The sequence below is a fragment of the Panthera tigris genome, chromosome D4 (genome assembly GCF_018350195.1).
Source record: "Panthera tigris isolate Pti1 chromosome D4, P.tigris_Pti1_mat1.1, whole genome shotgun sequence".
Classification (NCBI taxonomy): domain Eukaryota; kingdom Metazoa; phylum Chordata; class Mammalia; order Carnivora; family Felidae; genus Panthera; species Panthera tigris.
In genome coordinates this window covers 68500228-68525262 of record NC_056672.1, presented here as the reverse complement: position 1 = coordinate 68525262, position 25035 = coordinate 68500228, and the positions used below count along the sequence as shown (strand labels likewise).

Sequence of the window (25035 nt, the reverse complement as noted above, 5' to 3'; positions counted from 1 at the left end):
TTTGTGTTTACGGCAGGTACTCACAACCACAGTGACCGTTCTCTTCAAACACTCCCTTCTTTACTTCCAAAATGGGATCTTTTCATTCTCCAGAGGTGGGCAAGAGATTAGAGAGTCAAGTAACTTTTTCGTATCCATTTCCTTTAGAAATTTGCATCTTACACCTCACTTTGAAATGTCATGTTTGTTGAATCTTGGTGATAGTCGAAACTTACAACTTAATATTTATACTAGCTTTTATAATCAGTGTTTTCAAATAGTATTTATCCTGATATGGATCCTATATCATCATTTATTTTAGAAAATATGATTTTAATGGCGTTTTAGTACTAAAATTAGTTTCCTATTGCCACTATTACAAATTACCACAGCCTTTGTGGCTGAAAACAACAGATTTATTGTCTTGTAGTTCTGGAGGTCAGAAGCCCTAAATCAGTCTCGGAGGGCTGAAATCAAAGAAAGCAGGGCTGTGCTCCTTCTGAAAGCTTTAGGGGACAATCTGTTTCTTCGCCTTTTCCAGAGGCCCGCATTCTTTGGCTTATGACCCTACATGGCTCCAACCTCTGTTTCCATTGTAATATTGCTTCCCCTCCCTCTGCTTTCACCATCATATTGCCCGCTCTGACTCTGACCCTCTTGCCTCCCTCTTATAATGCCCCTGGTGATTACATTGTACCCACTCTCATAATCCAGGATACTCTCTCCATCTCTCGATCCGTGATTTACTCGTTTCTGCAAGTTCACATTCACCATGTAAGGTACCATATTCAACAGTTCTGAGGATTAGGACCTGGATGTTTGGTGGCAGGGAGGGGCTGCGAGGGCGTTATGCTGCTTCCTACACCCATTTCTTGAATGTTTCACAATTTAACAAATTTTACTTTCCATTCTTTATTTTAAATATTGTAAACAGTAGTGTAATGACTTTCCTTACAAATGAAAACATCTTTATGAGTTTCTCTGATGATTTCTCAGTGTAAATTCCTAGAAGGGGAGTTATTCGGTAAGAACATATTGAAGACTTTTGATTTATCTTGCCAAATTCCCTTCCAGAAAGATTTCATAAAATTTTGACCCCACAAGCTATAAGGAGTCTATCCTTACAGCACTAGGTGTTCTTCATATGATTTCTCATTTTGGGGTCAATTTAATAGCTAAAAATGATATCTCTTACATGTTTTTGATTACTAGCAGGCTGGATATTTATCATACGTTTATTGGCCAAATGTATTTCTTCCTCTCTGAAATAGGTGTTAAATTGCCTTTGGCCACTTTTATGCAGAGTCATGTTGGGATCTTTAAAGACAAATGTGTCTGGTTTTGATTCCCCCTCCCAAGTTAGCTGTGTGTGACCTGTGCATATCACACAACTACCCTTTGTCTCAATATTCTCACTTTGTACACGTGAATAAAAGCCCCAGCTCTCTAGAGTGAGGTTTGGATGACAGATGCAAAGCACCTAGATGAATGTTTGCACTTGGTGACAACGGACCGTTGTGTTGCTGCTATTGTGATATACTAACACGTGTTAGAGAAACAGGATTTGTAAAATGTATTCTTACGTATTTTTTAAAAAATAGTAAAACCCTTGATAAAAGGCACAGCACGGAGAATATAGTCAATGTTATTGTAGTAGTATTGTCTGGTGACAGATGGTAGCTGCTCTTGGGAGCACAGAGGTACAGACTTGTTGAATCACTATGTTGTGGACATGAAACTTACGTAACATTGCGTGTCAACTATACTTCAATAAAAAAAAAAGCATTAAAAGATTAAGTCCTTGTTGTTCATAAGTGTTGAAGTTGCTTTTCCAATTTCTTATTTCTCATCTACTTTTGTATTTTTATTGTGTAAAGAGGTCTAATATCTTGTGATCGGTGTGTTGTCATTTGTGATTTCTTCCCTTTGTTTTATATTGAGAAGCTATGACCCATTTTCAAGATAGTGTAAATATTTACCGTTGTTTTCATTTTTTTAAACAATGGTTTGCCTCGTTTGCACACACATCTGTAAAGCAGATGAAATTTGAATTGTTGGATATGTGAGAAGAGGCTCAGGTAAAAGTTTATTTCCCCTCCCTATTTTAGCCACACTCCCCAATATAATTTGGTGAATATTATACTTTTTCTTCACTGAATTTTTCTGCTTCCATTATTATCATATATTAAGCTCAATAGTATTTTAAGATTGTTATTGAACTTTCTGTCATGTTCTACTGATACAGCTGTCTAGTCTTTTGACAACATGATTCTATTTTAATGATAGCAGTATTTATGTTTTGGTCGGCAAACTTCTCTCATTTCTCTTGTTTCAAACTTGTTCTTAGCAATCTCACTCATTTCTTCATCCTCTGCTGAATAATTTTGCAACCATTTTCTTCATGTAAGAACCCCACTATTATCATGATTAGCTTGCTTATTAATTTTGGAACATCTGGCATCCTCGTTCATTTATCTCATCTGGGAACTTGAAATCTCCCTTGATTTTGTAAGATTTCTTTTGAGTCCCTATAAAATTTTGAGGTTTCATTTCCATAGAGCCAATTTTCTCTAGGCATATATTTTGATGAGTGTGACCAATCTTTTCCCACTATGTTTTTTCAATGGATGTTGCTGTCGTAAAGAAAGTTATTGATTTTATTCTTAATCTTATTTGGCTGAATTACTGATCTCTCTTATTAGAGTCTTGTCAGCCTTTTTTCCTTAGTTTTAGACTACATAATCAATTGTTTTAAAAAATAGCAATTTTATATCCTTTCACTGGAATTTTTGCTTCATTTTTCTGACTCTTGCTTTATTGTATTGGTAAGATGTCCAGAAAGATAAGTATTAATGTCACTGGTGGCTACCATTATCTTTTTCTTTATATTAGTTGTAATGCTTCTGGCATTTCACCAAAAAGCAGGGCAAACTAGGTTTTCTCATGGAGTTACTCAGAGATTGTTCTTTTTTTTTTTAAATTTTTTTTTTTTAACGTTTATTTATTTTTGAGACAGAGAGAGACAGAGCATGAACGGGGGAGGATCAGAGAGAGAGGGAGACACAGAATCCGAAACAGGCTCCAGGCTCTGAGCTGTCAGCACAGAGCCCGATGCGGGGCTGGAACTCACGGACCGCGAGATCATGACCTGAGCCGAAGTCGGCCGCGTAACCGACTGAGCCACCCAGGCGCCCCTCTCAGAGATTGTTCTAATTGCCTCCCCTGAATATCTTTGTTACAATTATTAGGAAAAAATGCATGCCAATAACTCAGAAATTTAACAGACACTTTGTATGTCGTTTGAGTGGCATTTTAGTACAATGAAAAGAACATACACTTTGGAATCAGGGACACTCAGGAGACTCAGTCCTGACACAGTTGGGACACTCAGTTTTCATTTCATCTTAAAATGTAAGCAATAATATTCCTTTGTAAGACTGTATTATAGATTCAAGAAGATATGGGGAAAATACCTAGGACAGTGCCTGGTAGATAGTAGGCACCAGTCAGGAAAGACGTTCTATCCCCATCAGTTGTCCACTGAAAAGCCTGCAGAACGAATTTTAATTACAAAAATGCTAGGCCTTGCTAATGACCTCTGTGGAGTTCAATTTCTTTCTCTATGTGCAAACTAAATGGTTAGGACAGTCTCTCCAAATCCGGAACATTCTGAAAATTCTGGGACTCTCTAATCACAGCCACCGGAGCACCCATTTCTCAGATTCTGGTGCAGGCAGCCCTTGCCCAGTGGGATTGCGGCAGAGGGAAGGGGGAGCGGCCGCGAGGAGCCTGGCAGCCGCTGCGTTTTCCTCCCCAGCCCCTCCTCGGGGAGCCGCGCGTGTTGTTGCCGTTGTACTGTACTGTTCTACCGCCTGGATTCATAGTTAACATTTTTCTTCCAGGCACATTTAAAACATTTGGCTCGCGTCCTCCCTGAGCTGTTTTATAAAGGCAGTAACCGAGGCCAGGGTGTGCTCTTGTCAGCAGGCAAAGCACGCAGCAGAGGCTGCCAAAGAGTTTCCTGCTCGGGGGCCACCCATCCTTGGCCGCAGGACACACGGCTGGAGCTCATGGCAACTTGCACAGAGCGAGCGCTGGGACTTTCTGTTCTCTGGGCTCACGGTTTGGATTCCATCCTTCAGTCCTGCCGCACTGATCAGTGGAGGCTGTTGTGTTTGCGCTTGTTTGGGACTCGTTCAGAACACGTGTCGCAGCAGCAGTTCAAGGCCTCGCTGTAAGGCTTGGAGCTGGGAAAATGCTCTCTAAAGACTAGCAAGCTGTTCTTCCCTCCTGTTGATGCAGACACAGAGTTCCCACGAATCAGCTGCAGGGGAGGCAGGCTTTCCCCTCATCCCGCTCCCGGTGAACTAACTTCTGGAAAGGGCGGGCAGCACCGGCGCCAAGTGGAGGGTTCCGACGTTGTGACTCCACCCTCTTTGAAGTCCACCTTGGCATAAGCCGACATCTTTTCATGTATTATTTATTGCCAAGGACTATGACGGGGAGAATGCACAGTAGATCCCTCAAGCTGTTTTTTCAGGATTTCCTTTGATTGGAAGCTGTTGGCTGTGCCTTCTGCAGCTGGCTCCATCACAGAGCAGAGGGCTCAGTGTGTCTCCCAAGTGACAGCTGCCATGCCAGCACAAAAGAGGCTCTGGCTGTGAAAGTGCCTGGCTGCTCTAGAGAACTCCACCAGCGGATGGGGTATTGTTGCTGCTTCACTCACCAGGAGGGAGGCCGTGCGATGCTACGAGTGGAAAGAACACAGGCCCAGGCCCAAGAGCTGCAAGGGGGTGTGTGGGCTTCTCCTTGGACTCGCAGTGTGACCTCGACCTCAGTCTTTGCACCTGCAAAATGGCAGGGAAGAGATTCACTCCCAAACAAATGTGTGGCAGAGGATCGATGAGAACAATGCAGAATTCCAAATTCCAAATCTAGCCTGGAAATTTCAAAGCAGTATGGATGACCACTAAATACTCTCTCCGTATCTTCTTCATTTATCCATCATTCAGTCAGTCTGCATTTAATAAAAACATTTCAAAACATTTCAGTAACTTTACTATTTTAGGTAGTATACTTACTAGGTGCTAGGAGTAAAGAAACACATGTTCAGGACACGGCCCCATCCTTGTCTGTCTCACAGATGAAAAAAATTAAGTGATCAAATATGCAGGGTCTTATGGTGGCGGGTGGAAGATTCAGGAAGTGAGGGGTACAGCCAGGTAGGCTTTTCACACCAGTTTACGAAATGACAGAAGGTCTTGCAGAAGAAGGGGCATGGATCCAAGGGGTGATGTCAGCATATGGAAGACAGCATAAAATATTCCCAGAACTTAGAGACGGGGGCCCTTTGAAGTGTGACCGGACTGACCTACCCTTAGAGGTGGAGAGCCCATAGGCTGCCATGGGAGGAGTGAAAAGTGTCAAGTCTTGTCAAAGAATTCAGCTTGTGGTGGCCTATAGCTGCATTCAGCGAGGCCCTACTCAACAGGACCGCAGCTGACCGTCAGGGGCAAGGATAGGCCCTGCCCATCATGGGCTGCCTGGAAGCCAGGATTCAGAGCGGAATGTGGAAGGATAGACGTTTGCCTCCTTATCCTATTTCTCTCAGAACTTCCTCTGCTTCTGATTCTCCTCAGCTATTTCATTACTGCTTCCACCTAAGCTTTTACTTGATAAAAGGGTTCCTGGGTAAAGACTTTGTGCACCACTGCAGCATATTATGTAGGAAGACAGCTCTTGGAAAACGAGTTTCATAGCTGAAGACAGGAAGCACATTGTGCTTTACAAATTTCCTCTTCGGTGCCTTTCCCCAGATGATCTGAAGATACCTGTTTTCCCAAGAGACTGTGGGCTTCTTGAGAGCAGGAGCTCTGGCTACTCATCATTTTACCCTGAATGCTTAGTGGAATACTGGGCAAGCAGTTGCTACTCGTGTACTACTCAATACTGCCACCCAAATGATCATTTTAAGATATTTTTTTAATGTTTATTTGAGACAGAGGGAAAGAGAAAGAGAGAGACAGAGAGAGAGAGAGAGAGAGACAGAGAGAGAGAGAGAGAGAGAGAGAATGGGGGAGGGGCAGAGAGGGAGGGAGACAAAGAAGCCAAAGCAGGATCCAGGCTCAGACCTGGCAGCACAGAGCCCGACGTGGGGCTCGAACTCATGAACCGTGAGATCATGACCTGAGCTGAAGTCGGACATGTAACTGACTGAGCCACCCAGGCGCCCCCCAATGATCATTTTAATATGTAAACCTGAACTACTACTTACCCAATGCTCCTCAGTATTCTTCAGTGAAAGATTATAAAGGGTCAAGCACAGAGAGGGGAGAGGAAAAATATCAAACACAACCTGTGAGAAGTAAGAAGAAACATCTCCTTTCCTTATTATGCAATTTGGAGTTTAACCCTAAAGGAATTGGCCAGACAGCGTGTGGAAGGAGTGTGCCAGGAAGAGGAGAGATGAGTGATGGACAACGAGTCTAAATAGATAACAGACTTGTACTTCTCTTGCTTCTGCCATCCCACCCCCAGAACTTGTGTATTTCCCTCTCAGATCTCCTGAAAAATATTCTGGGAGGATAAAGAGGTTTGAATATTCGTCCTTCCTCATAGTAAATAATCCTTTTTTCAAAGTACTCTATTGGGACCAGGATAATCCTAGAATATCTACTTTAATAACACCTTTACTAGGAAACACTCTCATGAACTTAGACTAGACAGAATGACCAAACCAGATAGATATGTGAAATCACAAGGCCACATTTTATGGGCAAGGAAACAAACTCAGAGTGAGGAAATGAGGTGACCATATTCTCACAGAGGTTAATGTTTGGGGCCTGGGCCCAGACTTTAAGGCTCCTTGCTCAGTGGCTTTTGTGCTAAGATCATGTGTGAAAAGGGGTCTTTTGTCTAAGTCAAAACTGAGATGTGTTGAGGCTAATTTAATCTTTAATTAGGGAGGAAAAATAACATGTATTAAACGCCTTTACTATATGCCAACCATATCCTCACTGATCATCACAATATTGTAGTAGACGCAATTTATCCAGTTTTCAAATGAGGGACCTGAGACCTGTGGACTCTGAGGTCCTCCACCTTCAAGCTCACTTAGGATCAATTCATTCCAAGCTTTCACCTTGAGTCAGTGTCTCATAGTCATTCCTTTAGGGGTAGGACAAGGGATAATGTGACAATCTTCATCTCACTGATGTTCCTTCATAGCATCTCATGAAATAACCTCCACCTCTCCATGTTGTACAAACTGTGCATGGCATCAGTCATAGCAATTGGCATTAATCCTCTGGCTGATAGAGTCCTGAAATTATATTGGGAGAAATACAACTCAATCTCTTCTTGGATATTCATCTTAATATATAATTTCTCTAGATTTAAATACGTAAATACATATAAGTATATTATCCATGTGTATTAATCTTAATTATTCGAAATTGAATGAAATAACCTGTTCAGAAAGACTATTCCCTTTATAATTTATAATACATGCAGTTTTTACCAATTATTACTTCGCTGCAACCTAATGAGAAAATTACCTACAAATTTACATTATGTGTGTGTGTGTGTGTATGGGTGTATTGTCTGATCAATATCATCCACCAAAATAAACACTTAGTCTTAGAAGACATCATGTATGCCGTAGAAAGTGATTTTGAAAGTTAATTTTTTGTGTGATTATTATTTGTCATCGGTGGATTTGTTCACCTGGATGCCATATCTTATAAACAATAAAACTAGGCAGAGCTGGATGAGTATTGAGGAAATGTGATAGCTTGATTATTCCCAGTATCTGTAGGTATGAGATGCTGGAGAGTGAGAGAGTAAATATGTACAGGACCATGTTTATGAAAAAAAAATAACAAGTCAAATAAAAGGAAAAAATTCTGTGCTAGGTGGCCAAGGTGAGGTCAGTATCAATATTGGCATTGGCATTGCCAGGTCCATGTTTTGCATGATGATAATCCAATCATGATATGTTGGTGACAAAAGGCTTATCAAACCTAGAATGTTTTATTACAGGTTGGTTTGTTTGACAAAGTGGCACCCATCTTCTTTCACAAAGCTACTGCAAAATTCATATCCGGCCTTGCAAAATGTTATGTTGACAGCAAAGACTGTGGAGGTATAAACGTATTGAACATTTGACATGCTTATTATTCATCATTAAAAAGAAAGGTGTTTTGTTTCTTTTCTTAGGAAACAGGGATGTTTATTTTTTACCCCCCAGAAGCAAAACATATAACACAAATTATATCTATAACCTGGATGTTCATATATACTTATTGAATCTGACAGTATTTTTATACATTAAGAAAAGTGCAGCTATTGTTTTCTTATTTTACTAATTGGAAAACTAAGATAAAATAAATTTGAAATATTTATCAACCTTTTCTATATCAACCTTCTCAGGCAACTGTAATAGGCAAGTCAGGTAAAAGCTATCTAACATTAAACTTGGAGTTCTGAGAGGCAAGCTCGTAGTACATTTGATACGTAAATTTATCCATTTAGTATTTACTTGATGTATCTATTCATTCAGTTTCTTCCGAATTTACAGTAGGAGTTTGCTGCCTTTTGGTAGCCTTTGGAAAAGAGGGAAAAAAAATGAATAATTTTAACAAAATTCTGTTCACATGCAATTTCTACAGGCAAGGACCAAATTGAACTGAGTTTTTTGGTAGCCAAGGCATTAAAAAAAAAAAAAAAAGAGGAAGCAGAATGTAGCCTTACTGTCAGGATCAGAATAAGAGGAAGTGTACAAGTTTCATAGGTAGAGGCAAAATTTCCCCAAGCAGTGAGCTAAGAGAGAAATTCATCCACTGTGTTCTGTACACACACACACACATACACACACACGCACACACACGCACCACTTATGTAACAGTCATCATTGTCAACACAACCATGAAAACCACCTGTGACACAAATGAGAAGAGCAATGGCGTTCCTTCATGCATTACTCACAGAACTTCCAAGGGTAGTGACTGGCTACAGGGAAGTGGAGGTCATTTGTGCTTCATTCCCAGGCCTTCTAAATGGTGAACTCTCCATGTTAAAGGAGATCATGCTCCCTAAATGAATTTCCCTTCCCTGAAGAAGTTTCCAAGCATATCTCGGTATGACTGAGAAAACACAAAGTGTACTTCCAACCGTATTCAACACTTCGGGTGCATATACCTCCGCTCCCCAAACACCAGCAACCTGATTTGCTGAACTCTTCATCATGTAGAAGGTCTGTTTTAATAGAGCCATGGCTGCTTCCTTGGAGATTCCACTCATTTGTTGAAACTGTAAATCTGGGCCATACCAGCCAATTCCTTTTCTTCCCGCAAACCATAGCCTTTCAACTGTTTGAAGATGACTGTCCTAAGAGGCAGCTCTAGAATTTCTGTGTAGGAGGAGTTGAGGGGTAGCATTCTGGCTGCTTCAGGGACTGGAAGGCTGGCTTTTTAAAATTTATGTATTTATTTTTAAATCCAAGTTAATTAATATGTAGTGTAGTAATGGTTTCAGGAGTAGAATTTAGTGATTCATCAGTTACATATAACACCCAGTGTTCATGCCACACGTGCCCTCCTTAATACCCATCACCCACTTAGCCCATCCCCCTAACCATCCAGCAACCTTCAGTTTGTTCTCTGAACTTAAGAGTCTCTTATGGTTTGTGGAGGACTGGTTTTAATGCTACCTTTCTGTACCAAGCATGCTGTTCTGACATCGTCTTGGCATTTATTTGTGTTGACTTAGAGGAAGATGTGTTATAGAGGTTATGGAACTAATCTTTAGGCATTCCAAACCACGGCCATCCTGTGATGCCATCATATTACCAAGGGGGCTTGGAAATATACAGGCCATGCCCACTAGTCTAGGGGCCCACCTATCTATGAGCAACCAAATCAGGATATCTCTACTCCCAACTCCCCATAACTTAGCTACCTGAAGAAAATACCTAGAAAGACACCTCTGCCTGATGCCCACTGTGAGGACAACACCTCTGTAAACTCATATTGTATCCTAGAGAAATAAACCACTCAAGGATTCAAGGGCCCCAGGTTTGAAACCAGCTATTAAAGATTGATTAAGCAAAGGGAATGGATAGGCTGGCAAATAAGATCCTCACGACTCACATGTGCCTCCCGGAGACATCTTACATGGTGGGACACCATCAGAAAACACACCTTTGAGTATAGTGCAATCTTTTTGTACTATTGGGGATGAAAGGAAGAGCTGATTTGATCTTTGTTGTGATGGCTCCGGAACATTGATGGATTCCTGAGCTTGTTGCTCATTATAAGCTCATCCTAAAAGCTGTTGTAGTCTCTGAAAGGATGGCGTGATTCCAGTTAGATTCCTTGTGATCTCCAGATATCTTCCCTGATAGAAATACCAAAATCTATGATCATAACACTGATAGTGGCAATCACAATAACAATCATTAATATTTGTCTTATTGGCAGTGTATAAGGGACCTTGACATTGTTTCTCACAGCGTCCCTCAAGTGGTGATGTTGAAAGCTCTGTCTTTTACAGCATAAGCAACTGTGTCAAATAGGTGGTATGGTTTGCTGTACAGCCAGTAAGTTGCGGTAGCCCTGGGAAAGCTGAAACTCCCCCACTTAAAAGGGGGTCCTTTACAGTGGGTAAAGTTCAAAGGTAGTATTTGGTCATAGTGCTTGAGTGGAGGACTGTCTCTGTGAATGAGAAAAGAGATTTAAGTGTGAGGCCAGAAAGGGAAGGTGAGGCAAGAAGAGGCAGAGAGGCTGTTGTTCCAGACAGTGATCTAGCCTCTGTCTTGGCTCACTCTTGACTTTCTCATCCTTTCTTTTACTGCCTGCTCCTCTCTAATCTTCTTTAACAAAAGATATAAGGTTAGAAGCTCTTGTTGTCCTGTTTTAAGAAGGTCTAGGCCAGTAGACCTAGATCAGCTCTGCTCCAGGCTTTGGGAAAAGCTCTTTGCATTTGCACCAGGCAGCTGTCTCTTCCTGGACTGACTTTTCCTTTGCAAAGGATAGTAAGATTCAGAGGGCACATGGGTGGCTCAATCTGTTAAGTATCTGACTCTTGATCTCAGGTCATGATCTCAGGGTCATGAGATATAGGCCCACGTCACTGACAGTATGGAGCCTGCTTGGGATTCTCTCTCTCTGCCCCTCCCCACCATGGTCAGTCTCTCTCTCTCTCTCTCTCTCTCTCTCTCTCTCTCTCAAAATAAATAAATAAACATGAAAAAAAAGAATGGTAAATTTCAGGGAACTAAGGTATTGGTTTAGGCAGTGATGTGCTACTAAAAGTTTAGTGATAACAAAGGGAAAAAAGGAAGAGAAAAGAAAAGAAAAAGAAGTCCTTATTTGTAGCATTTGCCAAATTCTGCAGTGTAAATACTCCCACCATGGCCCATTTCAAGCAACCAACTTGACATCAGCTGGCTCACAGAATTCCTGAAAATTTAGCTATCAGCTCTCACAAGCCAATACAAGCTTCTCCAGCACAACAAACTGGTAAGAAAAATGGCCAGAAGAGAATAGGCAACAGCTTTGTCTTTTCCAGGCAGTAGGCGTTTTCCACACCACTCAGCCTAGATCACCAGGGACTACATTAATATGTAGAACAAAGCTGCACAGTTACAAAGACAGCACATGGATTGGACTTACTCATGGTACATTTTTTTCCCTTATAAACTACAAAGGAACAGATGAGTGATAGATTAAAATAGGATGTCCAGAATCTTCTAGTATTCTTATATTTCTCTCTCTCTCTCTCTTAACAAACATGTGTGTATGTATCCGTATTTAAAATATAAAACCCCCCAGTGGATCAACAACATTTGTAAGCCTTACACCACCTAAGTAGTGTAAATGTTAAAATATTGGGCTTTATAATGAAATAAACATAAATTTGATTCCCAGCCCTTTCACTTAGGCACAAAGCTTAAACGCTTGTGTCAGTTTCCTTATCTGTAAATTAGGAATACTAGTAAGTACCTGATAGTGTTGGTCTAGGGATTAAATAAGATACTAAAGGTATAATACTTGTTAACATCCAATAAATGTGTTGAAGTTTTCATTTTCCCTGTACACGCCTCAATTAATTCTCAGTGCTATCAACACCTTTCCTCCCTGTCCTCTGTGGACACTCAGGAATAAGCTGCAAAGTACATGATGGCTGAGTGACATTTATTTGGTTCCTGTTTAAACTGAGTGATAGGGGTGTTGAAAATCTTGTGCATTTTCTATTTAAATCATTTTCCCACATGTTCAAATAATATACTTGTCACCCCTTACAGGCCTGGGAACAGATCTTATCTGCTTTGCCACAAAATGGTACCTGCCTGAGTAAACACAAATACAGAAAGGAGAGGCAAAGTCTTTGCTCAGCATTTGTAACCTAATTCACTAAGGCAAACAGACAATATGGCCACCAGGCTTGGCCTTCCAGAGCAATTTTAATCACAAAAGCAATGATTTATAAGTCTCTAAGATGCAAATAAAACATTGTTAAATTGTCCCAAGGGTTATCTTAAATCCTTAAAGAAAGAGCAAGAGCATTGGGGAATACAAATATTTAGAAATTAAAATGGTCCCTGAGAACCTAGGGTAGAGGTTAATGTCTTACCTTTTTTTTATAACTTGATCTATTCATTAACAAAAATGTAGTTTTCATTTTTATCATTGTGATTAACATACATAGCTTAAGAATCAAATAATTTTACTTGCAATTATGTACACTCATTATTTTAGCTAATTTTTGTTATATTTGCTTCCATGTTCTCTAAATAACATGTTTATAATGATACTCCTTAATTTTTATGTTAGTTTATGAATTTTAAATTAATTTCCCATTTTGGGAAATGAGGGTTTAGCTCTCTTTCACCTTCTGTTCCATTTAATCCAGACACATTTTGATTCCCTACTTGGCTGAAGATAACCACACTTTACTTGTGGTTTGATCAATTTTCAGTATTTACATTAAATGATTACATAAATGCCATTCACAATTGATCCACGTAGTTTTCTTTTCCTGCACAATCTTTTGGTTTCCTTAGATTTTTCTTTTTGTTTAGTTTCTCACATACATGTCACTAATTTATCCCCAAACCCTTCCCAACTTATGTTATATCTTTAAGACATTCAAATATGGTAGGTAATACTAATTTCATCTTGAAAAACTACCCGAGTCCTCTGAACTTCTCTTATGTAGATACATTGTCCTCCCGTATGACTGATACCTTGGGCTCTCTTTCGCCATTATCTTGGGCGTTCCTCTTTGCCCGTCTCTTGTGTTGGATTCACTGTTTACTAATTAAATTTCTTTATTATTTGTCTCTCTCTTGGTTCTGTCTATTCTTAAATGGCTTTCTAGATGAGGGTATATCATCAGTCACTTTTTGAGACCTTTTAAGTTTGGAAATATCTTTATTATCTCACTTAATGTATAGTTTGGGTAGGTATAATAACATTCTCAGTCAAAAATCAGTTTTGAATACATTGCTCAGTTTTCTTCTAGCTTTTAGATATGTGTGGAAAAGTCTGTTTCTTCCTGATTCTTGATTCTTTCTATGAAAACATTTTTTTCTCTCTCTGAAGGAATTTAAACATTCTCTTTGTTCCCAGTGATCTAAAATTTTGTGATGATGTGTTTTGATGTGGATTTATTTTCGTCCATTGTGCTGCACCCACTCAACCTGAAAATTTTATCCTTCATTTCTGAAGTTTTTTCTTGAATTATTTCTGTAATGATATTTAACCTTCTGTTTTAGATCTTTTTTTTTCTTCCTGAATCCCAGTTTTTCAGATGTTATACCTTCTGGAACGATTCATTTATTTTCCTCTTCTATTTTCCATCTCTCTTCATTATATTTCTTTCTGGATGATTTCCTCAGATTGCCTTGAAACACTCTCATTTAATACTTTTGTTTATGCTCTCATTTAACTTTTTTTTCCTATGTGTTTTGTGTTCTCATTTCTTATATACTGTTCTTGTCCACTGATGCAAATATTTCTTTCCTCTCTGGGAAGATATTAATGACAATTTCCTAAAATTATCATGTCCCTGTTTAGGCCATATTAGTTGTTTGCTTATTTATTTTGGTCTCTATATTTCATATTAACTGCTTTCCCCAGATGTGTCATATTTAAATGTGGGACACTAAAAAGCTGTGTATACATGGAGGGATATTCAATGGGTTTCAGTATGGGGTTATCTGGTTGGCCCATTTCATACCTCAATGTTAGAATTTACAGGTTTCTGTCTCTCAGATTCCCCAGAAAAGTTCCCTCTTGCATCCTGCCTGGAGAGTGTAAGTCTAGATCCCTCATCCTAGAAGCTGTGTGAGGGTAAAGTCTGAATAACATGCGATACATACTTTTATTCAATAACTCCTTTTCAGTATGACACCCACTTTTCAACTCTGTTCAATGTTCTCTATTCTTGAGATGTGTTGCTTTACCCTCTTAAAAGAAAAAAAGCCTCCAGTATTCTGCCAGGAATGATAGTAGCAGTTTCTTAGCTATGTGATGAAAGGTAGGGGGTCTCACTAATTTTTAGATATACTTTCAACCAGTCCTCTTATTTCAGCCCCCATTTCTAGAGATAGCTAATGGTACCAAACCTGGGGATTTTGCAGCTTTCTCTATTGCTGATTTATAATTCGGCTTTACTGGGTCTGTTAATTCAGTTACATCTGCTTTTCATCTTCAGAAAAACTGTTTTTGTTCTCTTTTGTATTCTTTATCCTCCTGGATTTCCTTCTTTATTTCTTAGTCCTTAAACTATTGTTCCAATAGAGTTTTGAGACAGAAGTAGAGGGAAATGCACAATGTATGTACAATTAATAATCTTTACTAGAAGTCCATGTTTACTTTTCGGAGTAAATTTTTCTCAGTTGTATTCACTGAATTTCTTGCCATCTTATTTTAATCATCTCTGTCCACTATATCATTGTCTTAGAGTCTGATTCCACATGACGTATAAAGGAGCTACTAGGAGTCAGGCACTATACTGATTGTCATGGATACACAAATACAAGATTAAAATTCCCCTTGAGGCACTTTGGTGATTATAATAAAAAAGTCATAAAGTTTACTCTGAAACATACATTCTTCTGAAGTTAAATTCATCTTCTTGCTTCTTCTCAATTTTCCTATCTTCCTTTTGGTTAATCTAAAATTGACAAAATGTTTATAATTTTTCTGTGTCTTCCAGTGCCAACAACATGAAGATAAGGTCCTTTGCTTTTATATTCTATATATTCTTGTATTTGCCTCCAACATTTATCAGCCTCTGTGCCGTGTTTTGTGTGTCTTTACTTCATCCCTACCATTGACTACACTCAGTGCATCTTCTTGCTGCTTTTTTTTTTCACATGACATGCAGCAGCCATGCATACAACATTTAAGAAAAGTCTATTGTTTTCATCTTTACATCTGCAATCCCTTTGTTGCAAACAGATTTTGAAAAGAGATGGTCCCTACTTGATGGAAGTACTTGCTTTAGTAGAGAGATGGATATGTAACCAAAAATTTCAAGATAGCATAACATGTGCACTAACAGATGCAATTAGAAATTAATTACTCATTCTTCTGATGAAGGAAAATTTCATGGGGATGATGGCAGCTGAGCTGTTTTGAAGGATGATTAGGATTTGACCAGGTGCTTTCTATAATAGATAATCTGGTTATAAGTTACTTCCTCACGGGGCACCTGGGGGGCTCAGTCAGTTAAGCGTCCGACCTCGATTCAGGGCATGATCTCACAGTTTGTGGGTTTGAGCCCTGTGTTAGGCTCTGTGCTGACAGCATGGAGCCTGGAGTCTGCCACAGATTCTGTTTCTCCCTCTCTCTCTCTGCCCCTCCCTCCCCGACTCATACTCTGTCTCTTCTCTCAAAAATAAATAAACATTAAAGACATTTTTCTAAGTTACTTCCTCACTGTGTTGTAAGCATATTAATGCAGGGCCAGTATTTGAATATTTAGTGCTGAGAGCAGTGCCTGGCACATGGTAGAAGGTCAGCAAATGCTGAATGATGTAAAGATTTAGAAGGAGCCGAAATTTGAGTTACATCTATATTGCACTCAGCAATTTCCCTGAATTAAACAAATAAGTAAATACAACGAATACCTGACTTTCCCCCAACAATTTCACTTAACTAGCTGTAGCTATTTACTGCCTTATTCTTTTCTAAAGAAACAACATATACTTTAAAACCATCTTTACTTTCCAAAATTACCTGGCATGTGTTCACTAGTTTGATTGGAGGATACTTTACTTGATAAAACCCTGTAAGACATTCAACCATTTCTCCTCCTCCAAAATAATTCAATTATAGTCAGCACACAGAACAGTTTAGGGCTTTAACCCAAGATAGAGTTGACCTCAGTGAGAAGGCTTAAAAATAACTCTAGAAGTCCCCATTCTCTGGGTTTGTTTGCAGTGACTCAGGAAGAAACAGAGTTGGAAACCCTGGTTTCTTAGCTAACATAAGACATACAGGCAGAAAAAACCTGCTGAGGTTACTCGTTTATAAAGGGAATTGTTGATCTGGAATGAAGCTCATTTATATCCACATTTGTACGTTGTATTTTATGAAGACAATGGAAGGATTACTGAATGTAGAGGTTGGACTCAGAATTGATGTATGTTACTATCTTATTAATTTAAATATAAATGTCTAGAGCAAATGATCATTATCAGTCAATGGCATTCTGATGTCAACTTCTAATTCCTCCTAGGAATTTTGAAGCACTCCATTAAGTGTGCTTGAGAAAAATAGGTCTATTCAAGCTTTGTCAGGATTTCTCTGTTTTGTGCCATCAGGCCCTGATGAGCCTCTTTTGAAAAGGTCAAACAAGTGAGTACAGGCTCATAGGTGCCCCCTGTGGATGAGACATGCCGTTTTGACTTCATCGCATGGCTCCCCTGCTTTGCCCCTCAGTCCCCCAAAGCATTTCACCTTTCTCTCTTTTATCATTGTATAATCTGCTCTCTATGTTTGTATGTTCTGCAGGATATCTAATAATGGCTCAAATTTTTAACATAAATGCGTTTAATGCCAAATTGTGTCGTTGGTCCTCCACGTACAGCTCAGCATCGCATGTTCTGCATAGCATGGCAGCACGGGTCCTGGGTTTGCAGCCCAGCTTCACACATTCATGCTGAGGTTTAGGAGGTGGGTCCCTCGGCCTCTCTGAGCCCAACTCTGCCATCTAAGTTAGAAATAACAACAATGTGCACCTAACTTGTTCTAAAAACAAAAAGAGATGATCCACGGAAGGACCTAGAACATCGATGGTAAATAGGAGTTCCTTTTCACTCTTTTTCCTCTTTCTCCTGTTGTAATCATAATTATTCTCATTATTCTTATGTTGTTTTGTAGATGTTTTGTCCTAGGGTTTAAAAGAAACAAACAAATTGAACAAGACAAGATTGTCAACCGTAGAGAACTCACAGTCCAGTAATAAAGAGATGCAAACAATACAATGAGCACAATAAGAGATGCATTTCCAGGGCATAGAAAAGGAGACTTAGAGGAAAAGAGAGAGGAAAAGGGGGGAGCATCGAAGGAGCCCTCACTTAGACAATATCCCAGAGTTGGCATCCTTGTTTTGGCAAACTGAGTAGGGTGTCTGTGCTAGAGTGGATATCATGGTTTAAAGGTGTGCTTAATTTAGTCTTCCTGTGAGCTCACCGTTGTATTTGCATTTCTTTACTAATTCTTTATCTCAACATTTAAAAAGTAATATGTTATATTAATAATGTTTAGGAAAAGATATAGAAGTAAAAGGAAGAGAAAAATAAAATGTTCCCAATTCTTATGCTTTTACTGTGTTTCTTTTCAGTTATTTTCTCTGCACCTGGTGTTTTTTGATTTGGTTAGGTCCATACTTTACAAAAGATATGATTCATAGCCACCATTTCAGTTCAGGGCTGGTTATCATAAGATGACTTCTCCCCTTGTGACGTTTCTGAGTTGCCAGTTGACTTGGAGGAGGTGCTTTAGTGAAATATTAACAGTGCCCCACTCCTGTTTTTTGCCCAAGATGCCCTTAAACAAACCAAGAATGCATATGGCACACCAATGGACAGTGAGCAGAGATGAACAGGACCGTGAGTGCTGTGAAGTGCCTTTGCCATAGTGTCAAGGGTTTGCCTCCGGATGTAGGAGCCCAAGTGCTACTGTGTCTTCCTCCCCTGTTGGTCTTGACGCACAGGCCTAGAGTAATTTAAGAGAGGGAGAGAGAAGGACAAGAAAGAGTATTCTGCTAGTGATGCAACCAACCTGAAAATATAGACTAATTCCTACCGCTATAATTTTAAAACACTTTGGAAAGAACTTGTGTTTTTACCTGAAATATTAATAACCTCAAAGATGCAAGAACAAAGATGCAAGAAGAGATTACTCACTGAGCAGTCTCTACAGCCTGTTCTTGTGCTGGCGCATCCACATTCTACCTCCTATGATCCTCGGGGCCCCCTGAAAGGCAGATGGGGAAATGGAAGTTTAATTCCTTGACAAGTTGATGTAATTAGAAAGTGGCAGGACTGTGATTCAATACCCTCCCCCCTCAGAAAAGGTCAAATTTCCCTAACAAACATTCTTATAGCTGTCATAGTTCCGCATATTCCACCTGCAATATTAAGTGCCATTTCATTGTCATCGACTATGTTTGACTAATAATCGATTAGTTTGACTAATCTCTACCTTCCCGAATAGAACAGTTCCCTGAGGTCCTCCACTCAGATTTGAGGTAACTATTGTATCCCCAGCACAGATCACAGGGTATGACAAAAAGTTAAAGATATGTAAGTATTTGTTGAATACATGAATGAATGAATGAATGAATGCACACCAGGCATCTCTCTAATTTCTGAATCAGATCTGAAAGGTTTCCAAATCCTGCTAGCCTGCACTTTGTTGGTTCTTTGGAAACTGTTTAAGGCCACGAGGGGCACAGTGTTGCTCCAAAACAAAGGAATATTAAAGTTCAAACAATTTACCTTTCCTCCTCACTTAAGCTAAGAAACTGTAACATTTCCCCCATTGAAATTACAGGAAGTAGAATTTATGACCAAAAAAAAAGGAAGATTTAAAACATAAAATCTGGGTAAGAGTGAAGGCAACCCTTGAATATTTTTCCCTAAAATGTTAAAATGTGATTATGAAAGGAACTTCCAAATGTATCATTTACATTTTTAACAGTCTTTACCTTCTGGTATAGAGCAGAGGGAGAGGAACTAAAGACAGATACCGGATGGAAAATATCAAGTCCCGGCCTAGGAGATCTGAAGATTTGTGGGAATAGCTTTTAGAAGTGTCTTACTTTGACAAAAGCAGTGCCATGTGGAGTGCACACTTTTAAATGAATCTTACATTTCAACAGAAGGCAAAGGAGCCTCCACTCTCAGTGTTCTCATCGAAACTCTCCAGCAGGCAGTAAGTGATGCTCTGGAGGGGGGCCCAGTTACAGATGTGAAGGCGTCGTTTTTCACCCAGTGGTGGTTGTGAGTGCTAGGGTCCTCCTCGCAGAGCACACAGAGCACCAGAGAAATGCCCAGAAAGGAAATGACCACAGGGCTCTGTTGGCCACACATGGTGCTCTCAACGTCCCGGAGATTTCCTTCCCCCATTTTCCATACTCTCCTTCCTCAACAAAACTATATGTCAACATGTAGTAAGATGGTCTAGTTTATATTGCCCTTGGAGCAGTCCTTATCTTTTGTTGGTATTATTTGCCGTGAACCTTCCTTTTAATTGTTATTAAGCATATACTTGAGCCAAATTCTGTGCGAAGTACTTTGGATTATTATTAACCTTTCATCCAATGAAACAGTTACATTATATTATCTCCATTTTGCAGAAGAGGAGACTGAGGCTTACAGGAGTGATTTTACATGAGTTAGAAACTGAAGTCATCCCTAGAGAGTGTGACACAGGGCCCCACATTTTAAAGCCATGTGCTATATTCTGTCTCAGGGACTATTTCTTACCTGGACAATTGCAACATCCTTCTGGCTGGCCTTCTTGAATCCAGTCCAGTTCCAAATATTCCACCCTCCATAGCAACCTCCAGATGAGCTTTTACAAAACTTGAATTAGTGTTCTTTAAATATATGCAAACATGGGGGCACCTGGGTGGTTCAGTTGGTTAAGCGTCAGGTCAGTTCACCTCAGGTCACAGTCTCGTGGTTTGTGAGTTTGAGCCCTGCGTCAGGCTCTGTGCTGACAGCTCAGAGCCTGGAACTTGCTTGAGATTCTGTGTCTCCCTCTCTCTCTGCCCCTCCCCTGCTCACGCTGTGTCTCTCTATCTCTCTCAAATATAAACATAAAAAAATACATATATGCAATCATAAAAGTAGTTAAAAACTCCTTGCATTTGTAGCTCATTTGAAACTAACAAACTATGGAAGCAATACAATTGAAACCAATAACTTGGATGTAATGGGATAGAAGATGTGTTAAAAATGAATAATTGAGTTTACTTTCCCCAGCAAATTTCAGAGGAGTACATTTCACTCACTGTTGGGTTGATTATTTCGATGTTGAACTTGACAAACCAAAATGATTGCTTCATCTCAGATCTGACCACCATCCTCCATATCTGGACTCTGACTCCTACTTCAGCCCCATGCCCTAGCCCCTGCCCACTTCTTACACTTGGTACTCTAGTCATAACACATGGTAGGGAGTCCCACAACATGCCTTTGGCTATCCACTGTTTCTTATGCCTTTAGTGTTCATCCATCATGTACACATGATGAACTGGTAAAAAAAAAAAATACTCTGCTAAAGTGTCTCCTCCTCTGGGAAGCCCTCCCTGGGACTCCCAGAAACTCTCATCCCTTAGACTAATTGTGCACTTTGTATCTTATATTGTGATGGGTTTGGAGCACCTGTCCTTCCAACAAACTGTGAACTTCTAAAGGGCAGAGCAATGTGAGAAGAATGGTCATTTTTATCCCTCTATCACAGATTCAGAGAGGTAGAGTAACTTGCCCAAAGGCACACAGCTGGGTCTCCAGGTGTGATAAAGGGTCCAACCCAACTATTTGGTTTTCTGAGACTGGGGTTTCAGATGGTGGCTTGTTTCTTTCACCAACTTTTTCCTTTGGTGACTCAGCAGCTGAAGGGAGAATCTCAAAAGGCCCTGGATTCTTGCCTTTTTACTGGTTGCTGTATGTGAGACCTTCAGCTAGTCCCTCCTTCTCTCTGGGCCTCAGTTTTCTCATCTGTCAGTGAGGGTGTTGGGCCAGATGTCATGAAGCCTCCTTTGATTAGGTCCAGTGTGTACGTGTGGCTCACAATGCCTGGGTGACCTTGTCATGTCAACAACCCAAGCTTTGCCAAAAGGGCAGAGCCAGGCTTTGCAAATGACAGAGGAAAGAATGGCTCCTTCACGTGGGCCGTTTGTGTGGGGGTAGCTGGCATTATCGCCAGAGGAAATTGACTCAAGGAGATAGCACTGTGGTATCAGAGAAAGCCAGGCTATTGGTGGGCAGCCCCCGTGAGCCCAGCTCTCCTTGCCAAGGGTGCCTGAGCAGCTGGCCTTCCTGACACATGCCAGAGGCGGTGCCAGGCGCAGGACAGGCCACTGTGGGAAAGCGCAGACCAGAGTCAGACCTTGGTGATTCTGAGAGCTCTGGCAGGCATGGGTCGCTTCCTGTGCCCCACCATGACAACCAGATCCCCACCCGCCCTCCCCCCAGCTCTGCCATTTCTTAGTTACTGTGACAGAGAAGGGCAGTATTTCCCCCAGGAAAAACTCTGCTAAACCTATAGGTTCTCTGTCCTGTCCAGACCTTACCTGGACCGCTGTCCTTATACCCTGGACACTTCATTGCTGAGCCAGGGGCCACCCCATACTCACTCCGTTCTGCCTTCCATTTCTCAGAATCAGGGAGCATGGGATAGAAAGCATGGAAGCAGCTTTAGCCCATCATCAGGTGCTGGATCAGGTTTCCCCAGGTCTTCCCGTCACCTTTGCTGGGCCAACTTCACCTGAAGCTTCAAACTTTAGCTCATGGGTACACCTCCTCCAGGAAGCCTCCCCTGACTTTCCATAGTCTGGGCTGGGCACCGAGCCTGGTTCTTCCTTCTACCTTGACGTCATCACTCTGTTTATTTCCTGGGTTCTGAGAACCTTGAGAAAAGAAATTATTTTTTCCCGTCACTCATCTGTGCAACAATTAAGCAAATTCTTGTGTGCTTATTCCCTGAGAGACACAAAATATTGAAGAAAACAACCCCAGAAATTGTCCTCAGTGTCATGGTATATACAGTCCAGTATCTGACATCCCTTATCTGATATGGGAGGAACTCAAACCCACAGGGTCTAGGAACAACAGCTACGCGACCACTCGGCACACGGAATGGCAGGAGACTTTGATACAGTCAGGGAGGGCAGTGGAAGCCTCCCTAGAGAAGAGCTGACAGAGCTGAGGACGAGCTGCAGGTACAGGGCAAAGACCAAGGAGGATCACCCATGTCTCATTCATCCTTGTATCCCCGAGATATCTCCATAAACGTTTATAAATACCGAGGCTGTATTTTCTACGGTTGGCTCTGAGGCCAGGATCTAGTCCCCGCCTTGGTCCATTTGCCTTGTAACTGTTCCAGCAAATATTTTTATGTCACTGTCATTCTGGGAAGTTTCCCTGTCTTGCTCGTAGTACTTTCCCTCAAGATCCACAGTCTTTGATCTAACCCTGGCCAGGAGCCTGCTGCCAGATCACCTGCTGCAGACTTTCACCTGTCCTCTCCCTGTGGGGTCTCCCCAAATCACCCCACCTTGCTCTCTTTCCTCAGGGGACCCACGTGGATCTCTACCTCTTCTGGTCTTTCATGCCCATGCAGCCAGTTTGCCCAAGCTAGCTGACCTTCTCGACCACCACAATTTCAGCTATTGCAATGTTAATCCTGCCAGTTGGGCTCCTCTGAGCCTGCTTCCTGTTTCTCTCAGTGCCTCCCAGGCTCCAGGGGACAGGATTAGTTCTGGGACCCCGATGTCCTTGATTCATGCAGCAGACCAGCCATGCCCAGCACACGCCTAAGACGCTACCCAAACTTTCCTAGTATTGGGTTTATCACAGCCAAAAACACATTTGGTTAATCAACCTTTTTTTTCTAAACTGGAGCCACTCTGATCAAGATTGAAAATGTGCCCCCATTGTAAGTGGCTACTGTTTCCAATTACACATGCTTCTCCCAGCCACCATGCAATCTGTTCACTTCATGCTGGTTTGCAAGAGCTGTTCACACCAAACCATTGACAGCCACTATCTAAACTGAAACCATCTGCTTAGCCATTTGCCATGCACGGCTGGGTCTTGCAGACTTACCGAGTTGAGGCCCCGTGGAGCAGTCCATAAAACAAGCATGAATTAATGCAGCCTGTTTTTATTAAATGTCTTGCAACTGATGGGAAGATGGACAAGGCTGTCTGGCAAGGATAAAGGCCAATCTTCAGAGAATCTGAAGTCTTGGATAAACTCCAGTAGCACCCTGCATCTCAAGACCATCGAATGTTTCAGGAGTGCCGCCGTGCTTAGAAACCCTTTGTCTGTAAAAGCTTTTTAAAGATTTTATGGTTTCTCCTCTTTCTTGTGAAATAGTTTATTGGTGAGCCCCTTAGCCAAATCTTATACTCCTTCTCTTCTCCTTGATATTGCTTAGGTGGAAACTCAGAGAGAAGCAAATAACAGTAACCAGGAGCTTCAGTGGAGCATGGGTATCCTCTATGGCTATTACCAACTCTGGAAGATTGGGGCAGGTAGGTTTTCTATTACTCATAAAAAAGGCCTACATAGGTGGCCTATTAAGTGCCTATTAAGTGATCTGGAATAATCTCCATGCACTTTGTCCAAAAACCTTGGCCTGAGAAGTGAGGCTCCAAGGGAGAGGATATCTTGACCCAGTCATACGAGCCACGTCTTCGTGGCTGGAAGTTTTCTAATGCATTGGAGAGGAACATCAGCAGTCAAACCCAAAGGCACTGCCAATAAATTAGAAAATTCAGCAAACTGTACCTACTCTGATTCCAGAGTCACTGGGCAGTTTTCTGGTATTCTGACTGCCCAGGTAGGAGAGCTGTCTGTATAGACATTGGGCTGTTAGACAAACACAAGCCTCCATCCCACTTGATAATGTATCTCACACTATAAAGCAGTATAGTGGCATCATACAGTGGCATTCAAGGTTTCTATTATGCAAGTTTTTCAAGTGAAAGAAGTGAATTCAAGAAGAGTTCACGCAAAGAGTGGTGTGCCCCTTCCCCACTGCAGGGGTATTCAGAACATTGAACATCCATCAGTGACTCCCAGTGGACTCTGATTGAAAGCAAGAAGGTCTGCCATACTGGCGGGTTCAGTCTGAATATTGGTACTGCCTCTAGTATATTCTACATTTTATTCATTCAAAACTAGATGGATGGATCTCTGTAAACTTAGGTCACATCCCTTACCTTCCTCAGTTTGCTCTTTGGGACCCCATGCTGTGATTTTACAAACATTGTTACTAGCATTGTCTGTATGAAATTTGCTTTGTATTCTTGGTAAGACTACAGTCACCAGTCTGTGAGCAGCAGTCCTCTGTTTTGCTTCTCCTCAGAGCCAGCAACCCCTCTGGCCTCCAGGAATCTAAAGACGAGGAATAATGTGGTCCCTTCCCCCAAAAGCTCACACTCCAAGTGTGAGAAGCTATCCATTCTGTTCTTCAGTGCTCCTTACACGAAGTTCTAAATAAGGTGTTTCTTTAAAAATGCAACCCTTGGGGAAAAGGGACAAGGAAGATTAAGAAACAAAAACAAAAACAAAAAAGCAGAACTACCACAATTCCCAAAACAAACCCTTTTATCTTCCTTAAGCAACTTTTATGCTTTTTTGCTGCTCAGATTAAAAGAGTTACAGAATTTCATACTTCTGTATTCCCTGCTGTTGGGAGATGCAGATCCCAGTGTGATGCCTCACCATGTTCAAGTGAATTATGTTATCCCTTAAAGTTCCCAAACTTTCCTTTCCCCTCCTGCTTTTGGCTCAACTTTAGT

General features: G+C 41.0%; 1 long non-coding RNA gene across 1 annotated transcript in view; it reads left to right on the top strand.

The window, feature by feature from the left end:
• Positions 1-25035, top strand: part of LOC122233202 — a 198973-nt gene that overhangs the window by 41440 nt on the left and 132498 nt on the right. Inside the window, exon 3 of the long non-coding RNA XR_006210710.1 lies at positions 23667-23763. This is a non-coding gene — a long non-coding RNA (uncharacterized LOC122233202). The remainder of the gene's footprint in view (positions 1-23666; positions 23764-25035) is intronic.